Consider the following 15,524-nt stretch of genomic DNA (forward strand, 5'->3'; position numbering starts at 1 on the left):
CATAACAAACCTGGGTAAGTTAACTCAGAGTAGGTGGTAAACCTCCTAATAGAAGAGCTGTTTGGCTTCATTCGCCTAACAAAACAATGCCATAGGGTCTTGTTGTAGGAGGTTTACCACTTGCTCTAGTTAACTCACTAAACCACGTACTTGGAATACCCTCTTGGAAACGAGCACTGTAACTTTAACCGAGCGTCACTTTTGGGAACACCTACTTTTCCAAGTTACCATGACCCGGATGTAGTTGTAGTAGAGATTAGCTCCAGAACGAGGCCCAATGCAATGAAGTAGGAGTTGCTGTGAGATCGAGCGATTTACAAGGCAGGACGGACTACAACATTAACTTGAATATGTTTGGTTACTATTTACAAACGCAGTAATATTATCGGATATTTGCGGTCGGTCGACTACAAATAGAGCACTGAGAGGACCGAGGACTGTGAGATGGCTTTGTCGGCTGTTTAGAATCCCGTAGTCCCGTAGAATGGGACGTATTTGAAGTTTTGTGTTTGTTTTTTGGCGCTCTGGGACAAGAGTGAGAGAGTTTCATATGGGCTGTTAGTCCAAAACAAATCCAATAACCCATGTTAGCTTGTCTGCTAACGTGTGTTAAGTTACATCTGATTGCAAAAACTTTGGGTTCGAGGAAGTTTTCCTTTTCAGTTGCATCCATCCTCCTGCGACGGATAAATTAACTTACCACATCGTAAGTAAAGTCTCTTTCTGAACTTCTTGTTGCCTTTATAGGAAGATAGAATAACTTAGATGGTTGTCTATATGTTCGCTAACAGTTGTAATGTAAATACATACGGTAGCGTAAAAGGAGAAAATGATGTTTGGTATTTGATGTTTAGTTATGCGCTAGCTGTCTTTAATAGCTAACATAAAGGCCAGCGGCGCATCGCAAGCGCTGGCCAGCTGTTTGTTTATGCAGCGATTACTACGAGATTTTTTCTGCACCAGAGTTGGCTGATCTGATTGATGAAAAATGTGGTTTCTTTTTATCCTTCGCAAATTCTTAACCAGATAGCGCGCCAGACAGATATTTGTTAATCAAGCTTACCGACTTTGTTGTGTATAGCAGATGTCAGCATAGGCTACCAATAATTAACGCTATAGACAGTAACCAAGACCTCAATCTTTCCATGTCTTGTCACCATGTTAAAATTGCATCGTAGGCCTACAGTTACATGTGGACTTGGCCTTATTATTTGTTATTGTCAACTTTTTGTATTATTATTGTAGGCCTTTGCATTTAATAGCTCGCTTGCGTTAGGACATAATATCGGCAGTGCAAACTGGGGTGTTAATTGGTTAGAGGTCAGAGTTGATGTAGCCTGATCAATCTCGGTGTAGATTAGGAAAATAGGAATGTGGGTAAGCGGCGAGTTAGATCCCAGGCAGTGTTAACCACAACGAGCTGGAATTTAGTAATCTGACGAAACATTACATTGAATTTATGTGTTATTCATGCACTTTGGCTGCGTCTTTTAGGCATGTGTCATGATGATTTTTTTGTGTGTCATGATGATTTTTAACGCAGGGAATAACAATCCAGTTAAAACATGCTGTGAGAAACTGGATTACCATAATTACCATTTTGTACATTTGTGTTAAAATGTCTGCATCGTGTCATACATTTCTTTCTTGCGTGTAGTATTTTCAGTCTATTATCCTACTCATGAAATACTGTTCTTGACAACTAAAGTGTCTAATGTGACATTACACCAATGTTCTGTGGCAATATGGACCCTTTCAAGAGAGTTCCATTATCAGCATCATAGTTGGCCCCACAAGACTTCCTTTTTAACATTCCATATGTTATCTTAATGCAGAGGAAGTAGATTGGGGCCCAAATAGAACGTTCAAGCATTGTTTTTGTTTTTATTGTTGAAAGGGTCTATAGATTCTAGGAAAAACTAGATGAGTAACTAAAAGGAAGAATGAGCTGGGTCACACTAATCGTTAATGTGGTTGGGAAAACGAACTGTAATGTTTCAGGTGAGAGACCACAAAGACAAGTTCAGTGTACTCTTTGGCGTTTACCTGAAAATAATAATTTAATAAGGTGTTGTAGTGAACAGGTGAGTTTTAGTTTGGGTGGATACGGTTTCTAAAACTTACTTCGACCAAGCATCAGCATCTTCTTGGATGGATGAATTTACTGCGTGAGCTCTACAACCCCGACAAAGTATAGCCTGATCTATTAATTTATGTACTGTCAATATCTAATGAAATCGTACACATTGTATGTGTATCAACATTGTCCACCTATTGTTTTAGAATGTGTGTGTGTGTGTGTGTGTGTGTGTGTGTGTATTAGTGAGCCTGAGGAGAATGAATGGACTTACCTGCCACACTTGAGCATAGTTGTCTGAGCACATGACTAATTACCTGTTTAAATAGTCTCTGAGCTATTTAGTTACCAGCCAGGGGTGTGTTTCCCAAAACCATAGACTAATTTGTTAGCAACTTAGTTGGTTGGCAATGGGAAATTGCATTGCAACCAACAAAGTTGCTATCTTATTAGTTAGCTACTATGGTTTTGGCAAATGCACCCCAATCAGGGAAGCATTGCAAGTCATTCCATGAAGACGTGACCATTTAGTATCATAACAAGCCAAATTCTTTGATCATATAGCTTAACATTTTGTGTGAGAAGGGAGAATCTGCTTGGTGAAATGTGATCGATGAGGATAGCTTTATAGCTTCATTGTGTTGATGCCACGTCATAATTACACTGATTGCTTTGCAAATATACATTAGCCCAAATTTCCTTCTTGTCTCTCCTATGTGATACTTTCAGCTAATCATTAGGAAGTTCTAGCAAAGTGATCAGGGCACTGAAAGAGAACCACAAGGCTCACATTGTGTGTAACCGCAGAGCAAGTCACATCATAGTTTGTAATAAATATTACTCAGCAAGGTAGGCATTTGTAAAGATGCTGTAGGCAAGAAACACTTGGACAGAGTGGCTCCAGTAATACGTGAATCATGGTGGTTTATTGCAAAACCATATCATGATCATCTTAAGAGCCATCAAGTGGAAAATCCTGGTGGAATAATCACGTGTCCACGTGGACGCTTTAAGGACTTTTGTGTTCATTAATATTTTCCAAAAGTGTTGTTTGTGTTTGTCCCTAAAATTAATTCACACAATTTTTCCATTAACACATATATGAAATGGAATGATTAGTGGTGTTATATACATTGCATACTTCTCGCTTCGCCTCTCACCTTATCATAAACCACCGTTGTGTAGACGGAAACTCTTATTCTCACAAGATAACCTTAAATGGAAGTTGAAGGGTTCTTTTTATATGGATATGGTGGGTATGACTTTGAATGCCCCCTTATATATTAGGCTGTTACTTGCATTAGTGGTCTTGAACTGTCAGCCTGTTATTCCCCAGTGTTGTAAAGCCTCGAGGGCGTCAAGGTTTTTAAATTACGTGCTGTAAGGATGATTGGGTGTGCCAACAGTTTTTCATTGTGTGTGTGTGTGTGTGTGTGTGTGTGTGTGTGTGTGTGTGTGTGTGTGTGTGTGTGTGTGTGTGTGTGTGTGTGTGTGTGTGTGTGTGTGTGTGTGTGTGTGCCTGCCTTTCAGTCTAGTGCAGTCATATGGTTTTGGCCTTGTTTCTGAATAGCACTATTTGCTTTCTTTCATTTCTTACAATCCTTTTTTTTTTAACTTGTTCCCGTTTCTTACCCTTTCTGTAGTTGTGAAGTCAAGTATTGTGTTGTGGATATTTTGTAGGTTATATAGATAATAAGTTGATTTTGACGTTTTCAAATGGGCTAGACCTAATTTAAGGAATTTGTAGTATTGTGCAAATACTATAAGTGTACTTTTACAGTAATATCTATAACATGATCAATGAAAGAATCATTTTAAATAGTAAGTTAACCCATATGTGAGCTCATGTATTTTCCTCTTCTGGTGCATACAATCACTCTCATCATGTCCAGTTTATCCCGATTCAAGAAGTCTCTTCTCTCAATAACCTCTCCCAGGCTCAACATGACATGAACCTTGTTACCGTGAACACAAGCTAACAAAGGCCAAAAACACAACTGTAAATTAATAATTGAAAGCATGAGCGCACATCAGACACAGAAGAGCAGACCTCTGGTGTTTTTCTCTCGTTAGCTCTCAGTTCATCTGAACAGGCTTATTAAAACAGTTAAGTGCTAAACAAGTAGCCGCCTTTGGGGTTGTTTTGGGCTGTTTTTGGGGCTTTGTGCTGCAATTGTGGGAATGATTTGCTGTTTTTAATATCTTCCTGCCCCGACAGGAGAGCAGGCCCCTGATGGATTTGTGGCTGCTGTTTGCCCAGTGAGTCAGCCCGAGCTTTATGGTCCGCCTAATCGCCCAGCGGAGTCTCTCTCTGACGTCCTCTGTGACGCCACCTGCCACGCTTTTTGTCCGGTCATCGTGTCAGTCTTCGCTCCGATTAGATTGTTATCACCCTATTTATACTGCTGGGCGCAGCTTCTCAACTCCCTGCGCCCTACACCCTCCACTAGGAAACAGGCTAAGTGTATTGTGGTAGGGGTGGTGGTTAGGGTGTGTGTGGGTGGGTGGCACAGTGGGCAAGTGGGGACAGTGACCACGAGGAGGTGATGATTGCGTTTGCGTCTCTCGTTTTCAGTCTTTATGTGCCCGTCCTTCTATGCTGCGGTCTCTGGGAAGGTTTCCTGTATTGGTCCTGTCAGCATAAGAAGACACATAGATTTAATTTCAGAGTGATTTAATTTTAGAGTGTATGTGGGTTTTTTTTCTGCTGCAGGATTGTGCAGTGTTCGTAAATGTTTAAAATGTGGATGTCTGTGTGTGTGTGTGTTAATTCGTTCTCTGTCCGTGTGTAAGTGTATGTGTGTGCGTGTATACCTGCCGTTTTCTTAGTGTGACAGGCAGTTTTCTTAGTGTGTTTGTCAAATGGCATCAAGCACCTGGTGTCTGTGTGAATTGAAGGCGTCAAAGTGTGTGTGTGTGTGTGTGTGTGTGTGTGTGTGTCTGTCTGTTAGGGGAGCGGTGTCAGCCCTGAGCAGCGTTAATGTTTAATGGGAGAGCTGAATGTGCGTCAGCAGGCTCTCTCCTTGGAGGGGGGTCCTCATGCGAAGCGAGGCTACCACAGCCTCAGCAGCAGCTTCAAACCCACACACTGCTCACAACAGCTACCCTGAACCCTGGATCCTCTTCTCCCCATTCTAACTTTACTTTAAGACAGTTGCTTTCGCGAACAACTCCGTGTTGTTCAATACAAACACCGGGGCTCTTTCATGGTGGGTAGAGTTTTATGCCTTGTTTTCTGAATTTACCACTGGGTTGAGCTCACCGCAGAGGAGGACATAATTACTGGCTGAAGCTGAGTGGCTAATTTTTGTGGATAACCCGCAATTTTACTCTATCAGCTAGCGGGCGGGTAAACTGCTGAACCATGTGTGTCTGTGGCAAATTTAGTGTAAATGAAATGTATTTCGCACAGTGGTGGAAAATCCGTTTTTGTTAATTGTTTGCCTCACAGAATTACTGGACTGTCTTATTTGCAGGCCACTGCCACCCTTAGTTGTGCTCTTTCACTTTTGTTTCTCTTTCACCCCCCCCCCCCTTGATTCTCTGAGAGTGATTCCAAATGCTCCTCTGATGCTCCAAGACAACACTGTCTTGTCTTGTTTTCGGAATGAAGGACGGACCACTACAGTTAACGCGTAAATCGTTCTGGCCTGGGTGCGATAGTGGATGGATGACACAACAGGCGGCCTCTTTGCCATCTGATATGATGCCGGCCGGCGAGGTGTATCTCCCTCTGCGGGCACCTTCCAGAATGCCTTTGAACTCCAGATAACGTGGAGGAGCTGAGGCTACACTACGCTAGGCTCATTTGAGATGTATTGCTCTCCTGGCCAGTGGCAAACGGTAGGCTGGTAATGGCCCCCAGTTTGTCAGTTCTGCAGGGGATGGAGAGCCAGGCTTGGCTCAGGTTTGGTTCGGTTCGGTCCTGTGCCGTGACTGGGAAGGAAAACCCTCAGCCTTCTCCTCTGCGGGCTCGGAAGATCTGAGTCGTGCGCCGCCAAAAAAGAACCAGGAAATGTCTCTTGCATAAGACTAAACAAATGACGGCAAACTGTACGAATCCGTTGGCATTCCCTCCTCCCGCCACTGGGTCTGTTCCTCAGCACATACCTCTCGGCTGAGAGAATTTACGGAGGACATGCTGGCTCTCTTTGCCCTGTTTCATTTCAGCATGACTTTCCTTTAGCCAGAATGAGGTGTAACTCCACAACCTCGCACATGGTTCTCCTACAGAAAAAAGTAAACTCTTTACAGACATTGGATATAGTAAAATGAGTGAGTGGGCCCTGCCTGTCTTTTTTGGTTGTCGTATTGTCAGCAGTTAACCTAAGTGTTGGAAAAAATTCTGCTCATGTGCCTCAGTTGAAAGCGTTTCGTAAATGGACACCATGTCTCCATTTATATTTATAATATATATATATTTATTTTCTTTTTCAGAATTCCTGTGGGTTTTCCATATCAAGACAGAGCGCCATTGCTTGTACTTAGCATGCTGAAAAGGGCTGTATGTGTGTGCATGTGTTTTCCACAATTATCAATGGACGCAGAGTTCCTTGTGATTCTTCCTCAAAAGTAAACAGAGATCTCCGACTAGAGCTGACCCACTCCTTTGATTATGTGGGATTTCAGCTCCCTCCCTCATCACTTACTGGCAGACGGCACCTTCAGACGCCAGGCCTCTCCTGTTAGACAGAGTGAAGTGTGTGTGTGTGTGTGTGTGTGTGTGTGTGTGTGTGTGGTGTGTGTGTGTGTGTGTGTGTGTGTGTGTGTGTGTGTGTGTGTGTGTGTGTGTGTGTGTGTGTGTGTGTGTGTGTGTGTGTGTGTGTGTGTGTGTGAGCGTGTGTGTGAGCGTGAGAGTGAGTGAAGGGGGAAAAAAGCAGAGGTGAAAGCTGTATTAGTCTCACAGATAGCCACACAATGAAGGCTAGCTCATAGTAAGGATGCATTCACGCTGAAACTGATTCAGACTACCCCCCTCCCCACACACACACACACACACACACACACACACACACACACACACACACACACACACACTGCTGCAGTTGGAATGCTGGTCGCTCAAAATGTCATAAATTGGAGTCTACCCAGGAGCGGGAGCAGAAAGCAGGCTTTTATGTATTGAGTGATATTGTGCTTTCCGTGCGAGGGCCCGGCTAGCCGAGACACTGTATTTATGAGACTTGTCAAACAGCTCCCTATTATTGTTAGCCCCCGCCGATATGAAAATAGTGCAGCAATAGTGTGCAGCCAGTGAAAAGGATTAAGAAGGTCGTGAGCACAAAGTTGCATTTTTGACTCACTGACCTCCATTTAAGTTTTTTTGTTTGCGTGGGAAGGGCTCGAAAAGCCCATCTAAGCCTAATGCCACTGTATGTGCTTTTCAGGCAATAGTGAGGTGGTTTGGAGAGATTTAAACTGTAATTAGATGGAGCTTATTTAGCCCCCCCCACGCACACCTTTCCGAGACTGTTGCGTGCATGGCAGCGGACGGCTAAGAAAAAGTGCTGTGTAGCAGTGTAGTAGCAGCTATGGATTTCTTTTCTTCTCCCTCCCCCTTCTGAGGCTAAGCTCTCGTCCTGGATGCCAAATGGATTCTTTTGAGCAGAGGCGTTTTTGTGTGTATTGAGCGAATGCTTTCACATTCCACATGGTTCCACTGTACATTCTTTCAGACAAAGAGATCAAGTTGTTTCAGGGCCTCTTCACTCCCTCCCTCCATCCCTCCCTCTCCACCTCGCTGTCCTCTGTCTTTCTTTATTTCTTTCTTTCTTTATTTCTTTCTCTTTCTGCCCTTTCTTTCTTTCTTTCTTTCTTTCTTTCTTTTTCATTCGTTCTCTCCTTAGTTAGCCTGTCTGTGCCCCTCCTCTCTGTCTTCACTCTCTCCTTTGGTCCCTCTCCCCCCTCCCTTTCCCCTCCGTGCTCCTCCTGACCCAAAGTCGAGGCGGCGTAGACGCAGCGTCGGTGACCTCCCGATCCCTCCCTGCCTCCCGTAAAACAAACAGCTTTAGCGATGGCTCGGCAAACAGGGCCCAAAGCCGAGCGTCTGAATCACGTCTGAGTCACCGCAGCCCAGCGGCCCTGCGAGGGAGGCCTGAACGCCCCAGCTTGGAACTGGGGTGTGGAGATGGGGGGGGGTTTGGACTGAACTGGCTTGGCCTCTGTGTTGGTTTAAGCGAGAGCCTCCCACAGTTGGTATTGCTTCATAGGGGGATGAAATGGACTAAGCAGGGCTCGTTTCTGAGAAGTTGTCACAAAGTGATTTCAAACGAGCCTTTAAAAAAAAAAAAAAAAAAAAAAAGAGAGAGAGAGTGGGCTAAGGGATGTTTGGGAGAAGGGGTTGGTGTTAGGAGGGAGGAGGGGGTGAAAAAACAACAAACTTTGCGCGAGGCTTTGATGCCTGGTGGTGGTTGTCGAATCATCCGAAAGAAACGTTTCTTCTATCCCCACCCGCCCCAATCCCTCCCTCCCACCTCCCCACAAATGACCCTAATTTGCTCCAGAGCGAAGCTTCAAAAGCAAACCGTGCAGCTTAGCCCATAAAGACCCCCATACGTGTCAAACCAGTTAACGCGCCTCGAAGGTTACAATTTTGCTTGGCTTGGCCCCCAACTGTTTCCCAACCAGGCAATGAACTTCACTCCTATTACTGTTATTGGTGTGTAATTACTTAGTAATGTGTTTCTCATCCAATTCGCTGTTGACACTGCTGTTTGCGTAGGAATGTGCCGCTCTGCAGTAACTTGTTAGAATGTCCGTGCGGTTGCTACTTACGTCGTCTTTATGGGGCACTGTAAACAACAGTAACATCCCAGCTTTTTTCTGTGTAACTGTGTTTTATATACATGTGTATAGTGGGGAGACGATGGAGAATGACATGCTTAGCAGTTTTTTGTTTTTTCCTTTCCTTCTTTTTCTGTTCAGTGCGTGGTAATGATGTATGGTTAAGAAAAGGATTGCTGTAGGAGCACAAAGAGTACTGTGTACAAAGGAATAGGCTATTTGGTTGAGGTTCACTGATTTGATTCGTTTGTAGGTGGCCGTAGAAGCATCACCATAGCTAACAAGTATTTAACAGCCAACGATACACGCACACACGCACATACGCACGCACGCACACACACACACACACACACACACGCACTTCTACAGCTGTGCATCTGTTGCACAGAACTGTACTGCATGACCAGGTGACAGTTAGTAACAAATGGTAAGTTATCAGTTTATTTTTCCAAAGTGTTTTAATTTGTTCCTCTTTTCCATGCTTCTACAGGGTTTCTTGAGTATTTCTTTGACTTTTTTTCTCAAAATCTAATGTATAGGTTTGTCTTTGCTTGAGTCTTTTTAAACCTTCTGTGATTGGTATTTTTGCATACAGTGGTGGGTCATCCCGCAAACATAGGCTCTCACTCCTGAACATCACCTAAGCAAGGCTTTTGTGCCTGATTCTTCTCTTTCGTATACTGTCCTGGTCTCATGTAGGATGAGTGTAGGCTATATCTGTAGTATAGTCGGCTCATTCTCTCCCACCAGGATTTTTCCTTATGTGCTTGTGATGTCAGGTGAATGGGAAATAGGTGGCAAGTTACACATGCATGCCTGAGAATACCAGCGCTCTTTCTTTCTTTCTTTCTTTCTTTCTTTCTTTCTTTCTCTCCTCCTACCCCCCTCCTTCTCTCCATCTCCTTTTAATGTTGCTCTTCTTTCCCTCCTTCATTTTATATTATTACTTTCTCTCTTTTTCTCCTTTCATTCAACCTTTCTTTCTGTTTCTCTTGTTTATGCCCCCCCACCCCTCATCTCTCGCTCTCTATCTGTCCTTGTCTCCTCCCTGTTGTCACACTTCTCACTCCCACACAGTAGCCCTACTTGTCTCTCAAGTACCCAGAGTAGTAGAACATGCCTTTGGTTGCAGCCTGTCCTTTTGGACTCTGAGCAGCAGAGAGCACCGAGAGCATTTTTCGGATCAGCAAGGGCTTCACGTTGGTTGGAGTTGAAACCAGCCCCTGAGCATTATTATCTGGCCTTTACATGTTGCAGCAAAAGCACAGGTTGACTGAGGTCCTGAGAGGAACACTAGCGCCAAGACTTACTTTGGAGCACATGTGTGATGGATGAAATGAGGACAGGCTAGATTGTAAGGCACTTCAAAGGTGCCATGTTTTTTTTTTTTTTTTTTTAATATTCAAAAATGACCTGGAAATGGCAACAGAATGTGAAGAAATAGCCGTTTTGACAATGTGAGTTCAGTTAGCGCCCAGCGCCAGGCTGGCTCTCTTGTAATACCACATTGTACCACGTGTAGCGCTGTATTAAATACAATGCAAGTTAATGGAGCAGTGCCGTGTGGCTTCGTTCACAACAACTCGAATTGGCTCTGTGCACTAACGTAGTGACGAACTTCCGCTTTTGTCTTACGGTGGGCAAACCCGTTTCCTGTTCGTTGACATGGCTGTCAACAAGCCCCTGAAGATGAGTGCTTCAGTTGTACCAAAAAGTAAGAAATACAATGTACGTGAGTGTTTTAAGCTTCCCAAAACCATGTGCAGCTCTAAAGAGCACAGCTGTGTGCCATTCTGCTCGTTTCAAGTCGATATAAAAGCGATTTTAGCTTCCACCTTTTTCCTAAAAATGCCAGCCTATGTGCAGAGTGGCTGCACAAAATAAGGGGCAGGAATTTCGGTGCCTGAGCACACGTTTTGGTACAACTAAAGCACTCATCTTCATGTGCTTTTTGATAGCAATGACAGCTAACAGGAAACTGGTTTGCCCACTGTAAGACAAAAATGGAAGTTTGTCACTACACTAGTGCACAGCAGGCTTGTGCAAAATTCCAGAATTTAATTTAAACTGGCTCTTAAATTCCAATTCAATTCTTGAATTTCACTTGCATTTCAATTGAGGTAGCAAACAGGAAGCAGAATTGCAATTCGAATTGTGCACAAACCTGGTGCACAGAGCCAATTCTACAGAATTTCACATAGCTCTTTTAAAGGCTGAACAAATTGATGGAGAGGACATGACATATTTTCTGCAAGAATGTTGCTGGTGCAGCTTCGCTGTGTCTGACCTTGAATAATTTAATTTGTAATCTTTAGTTCACCAACAGCCTCAGCGTGAGCGAAGTAGAGCGACAGAAAATGCACTTGGTGAACTTGTGCTAAAGGTTGCAATTGTAAATCCAATATAACTTCAGTCAGAGCAGCCTCGTACTGCACCGCGCAAGGATGACCCAGCAGGGCTTTTTCATCTTATTGTTTTTAAAGACCCTGATCCTCAGAGTAAAAGAATGGGCCACATGTTTGAGTTTGTTGAAGGCTAACTGGCTCTTCACCCCCACACACACACACACACACACACACTCTCTCTCTCTCTCTCTCTCTCTCTCTCTCTCTCTCTCTCTCTCTCTCTCTCTCTCTCTCTTTCTCTCCTTCTCTCTCTCTCTCTTCACTCCTATCCAGGCAGTGGGACGGGCAGCAAAGCCCCCTGTGTGGAGTGAGACGTGGGCTTGTGCTCCGCAACGTAAACATCCGCTGAATGTTTGGCCTAAAATAGACAAGCAATCAAACTCCTCCAGTAACCCCCCCCCCCAACAACAACACAAAAAAAAAGAAAAATGAAAGAATGAAAAAACACCCATCACCACGTGGTTGTGGCAAATTCAACTGTGAAATGTCAAAAATGAATAACTGTAGATGCTGCAGATTTGCTCCCAGGGGTTTGCTGTTGCTCTTGTAAGAAAGGGAGGCAGAGTCAGTGGAGGCAGAGTCAGTGGGTTCAGCCCAGTTCCCATGCAGTGTGACTGCTGCTGCTGCAATGTCAGGTCCCTCTCCTGTACCTGTCTTTGTCTGAAATATAAATTAGTTATTAATGTAACTCTAAGGCGGGGATCACATTGGCCAGCGGCAAGCGTAACGCAATGCTCCGACCATGATGAGTGCGCTTTGAAAGTTGCGTTGCGCTTTGAAAGTTGAACCAAGTTCAACGCTCAGCTTGTTCAACGCTAGCGTTATGCTAACGCTGCCACCGCTCTGCTGCGCTGCCAAGCCATAGAGAACAATAGGAAACCTGCCGCTGGTCAGTGTGATCCCCGCCTAAGAGTCTTCAGCAGGGGCTAGAGAGGACTAGGCTGTTAGGGATCCAACATGCTGCCCAGGTTTGTTCCTTTTCAAGGAGGAAGATGGGCACCAATGCCATTAATTACTAAGTCTTCCTTTGAGAAGAAGCTTCTAGAAGAAACCATTCCAAAGGCCACACTTTCTGTGAAGGGAAGTGTGACTGTAAGCTGTAGGCATTCCCATTAAAACAGTTGATGCAATATCTTTCTCAAACCAGCTTAATAAGCTCATATTAACCATCATGAGGTTCATATACAGCTCTACCGCCTATAAACTGCAAGGGCCTTCATGCATGTCCAAAGTCAAAGGAATTCAGTGATGGAGCATTAACCTTACCCGTCTGTGTGTGTTTGAAGGTGTGTGAGTGCTGTGATGCGTGACGTTTGCTTCCCTTGGCAATTGGTGTTCTAAGACATGCATCAGTAACTTGTAACATTTTGGGAAAGCAACACACAAGTCCACATACACATATACAGACACACACACACACACACACACACACACACACACACACACACATTTCCACTGTAGCCCATGCCCAGTTTAACTGTATCAAGGTTTGCGGAAGAAAATCACTTTTACAAAAACCACACCGCTTTTGGGAAAGTGCGACAAAGCAAATAAAGCAAAGCCTTCTAAGTGAGTCACTCTAAGGAGTCATGCACTTGGGGAGGCACCATGTAGGTAGCATCATACACACACACACACACACACACACACACATATATGCACACAGACAGACACACACACACTTTTCATGTGGTCTGTTGATATGGATCACTGACCTTGTGGAGAATGTGGTCAGGGCGACCGGCTTCTCCGGGCGGCCGCTGGATGCCTCCCACTGCCTGACCCCCTCTCAGCGAACTCCTTCATCCTGGAGCCATCAGTGATGTTTAACCCAATGCCGGGGTGAATTTTCAACATCGCTGTTTAATTGCCTTGTGGTAGAACTTGTTTGCAATGCCCATTCAGCAGTTTGGTGGAGTATTGGGAAGTAGTTGAAATGTTATTGTACAAATCAAGTAAAGGTCTAACATTTTTTTTCCCCCTCCGCCCATTCTAATTTCAGTTTGGTGACGGAGAGGCTGTGAGAGCATTGCAAATCTGTGTGGTTTCACTCTGTATCCATTAGATGAGTCTATACCATGACATGGCTGTTGATCTCTGTTATTAGGGAAATTTCCGACAACAGCCTACTCAGCCAGGGTCAAGGCCGCCTGAAAAATCTCTCCAAACAGAGTTACTGGCCTAGAGCTGTGAGCAATGCAGCAGGATGTCGTATGGTGCTCAGTGCCGATCTCACGGTCACCTTTTAAGGGGCAAAGTAGGCCCTGTCTCTTGAGTGCTTTGCCTGCACTAGTGATAAAAGGAGGAGTATCCTAGATTTCCAATGACAATATGTACTGCACTAGAAGTCTTTAAAACGTTTCTGCAGAGGTTATTTTTTTCTGTAGATGATAGAGATGCTTCTTTGGAGACATACTGTATGTAAACAAGTTACCCTTTTTAATATCTGACCCAACAATGCCTCTACTTTTCCAGTTTGCATGGAGTTTCATGGTCAGGCTCCATTGGATTGGATATTTTATCTTTCACAAGCAATCTTTCCTAGAAGAACAGCATGTTCTTGCATCTGTTTCTGTATATGTTAATATGAGTGGGTGAGTGTTCTGCACTCGTGGATCCGAGGCAATCTAGTTTTGAATGCTGTGACTGTAAATCTCACACCCAAAGCTGCTAAAAAGAACACCAGCTACAAAATAGCACATTGCATAATATAGGCTTTATCAAGGCACCCAAAGTGCTTTACAGTGAAGGGAGGAATGAGTTGCCTAAGCTCTTGGGTTGGAGAAGATGTATGTAGGTATGTATGTATGTAGGTATGTATGTATGTATGTATGTATGTATGTCGGTAGGTAGGTAGTGACTTCCTCATTGAGACTGAGTTGAGGGTCTGTGTGGTAGAGGTTAGGTGCACTTGACCTTATAAATTCATTGTGCATAAGGCTAGCAAGAATGATGGTCTGTCTGTTTTTTTCTGAATCTGAACATGTAAAATAGAAAATGATTAGATGACCGCATTGCATTTCCCGAAGCAGATTTAGATTTATTGTTTCAGCAGTTCAGTTACACAAAGCAGCACTTGTGCTCTGCTGGAACCATTTTTTCATCAGCGCAAACTGTGGTACGTTTAATCTTTTTAAAGTAGATTTGTTGACTGTTAGCTAGTTAGCTTGCTAGTTTAGCATAAAAACTAGCATAATGCCTCCTCAGCCCTCCCGAGGGTATGCTCTGTGGGTCAAACGTACAGAGGTCAACAGGTCATCACCAGCCCCCCTCTGTCTTCTGCCAGTTCTCTGGCCTGCGTTCTCTGGCCTGCGTTCTCTGTGTCTGCATTCGTATGTTGCAATACCACCTGTTCTCGTTCTGTTTCGCACTCTCTCTTTTCACTGTTCAAAATTCAAATTCTCTCTCTCTCTCTCTCTCTCTCTCTCTCTCTCTCTCTCTCTCTCTCTCTCTCTCTCTCTCTCTCTCTCTCTCTCTCTCTCTCTCTCTCTCTCTCTCTCTTCTCTTTCTCTCTCTCTTCTCTCTCTCTTCTCTTTCTCTCTCTCTCTCTGTCAGGAAAGCAAGTAGGCGAGCACATGGCCTTCTTGACTGTTCCATTGCTTTACACTTTGTGTGGGAGGCTGGACGCCCACTTACTATGAGCAAAAGCATTTGACTGGTTCAGACAGAACTCGCTATGCACAAGCCTACTGAACTTTCACTCGCAACCACGCCATCCCATATATCAAAATATCCGTCCTCTTGGCTGTCAGTTATTTGCCTACTTGGTGCAAGTATGCTGACATACAAGGCCCTTTCACACTGGCAAAATCGCCGCGATTTTATGTACCAGAATCGCGGAACGACTGTCCCTTTCACATAGACCGAGACGGAACGGCGGGACAAAGTGTCTCGCCAAATTTACTACCAAGCCCCCTAGAGATTTTGCCGAGTTTTTTCGTTCCGCCACCAGTGTGAATGGGTCAAGGCGGAAAGGGGAATCTGTGCGGGCATTTCAATGCCATGTCCAGCCCACCACAGGAGATTGCAAATAAATCTAATCTAATCTTATGTCAATCTATAAATTCACAAAGTCTCCAGTCATTCAATGCCTGCTAGAGTTGACTGTAGCTTGGAATGCAATCAGTTGCCATAATAGGCTTTAATAATCTTAAAATCCAGCGATAAAACAAAGCATGAACTCATGAGCGTCTGTCTGCCCTATATGTATATCCTCTGATTGTAATGCTTAGCGATATTTGTAAAATTTATTTTGTATT

At 44.1% G+C, this 15,524-nt stretch overlaps 1 protein-coding gene across 2 annotated transcripts in view; it reads left to right on the forward strand.

Annotated features, from left to right (window-relative positions):
- The first annotated feature begins 254 nt into the window (after positions 1-254).
- Positions 255-15,524, forward strand: part of frs2a (fibroblast growth factor receptor substrate 2a) — a 49,018-nt gene continuing 33,748 nt past the window's right edge. For both annotated transcript variants that reach the window (XM_042078340.1, XM_042078341.1), the window contains exon 1: positions 255-706. The gene's annotated coding sequence lies outside the window, so the exon portion shown is untranslated. The remainder of the gene's footprint in view (positions 707-15,524) is intronic.

Source organism: Alosa sapidissima, chromosome 22, assembly GCF_018492685.1.
Source record: "Alosa sapidissima isolate fAloSap1 chromosome 22, fAloSap1.pri, whole genome shotgun sequence".
Classification (NCBI taxonomy): Eukaryota; Metazoa; Chordata; class Actinopteri; order Clupeiformes; family Clupeidae; genus Alosa; species Alosa sapidissima.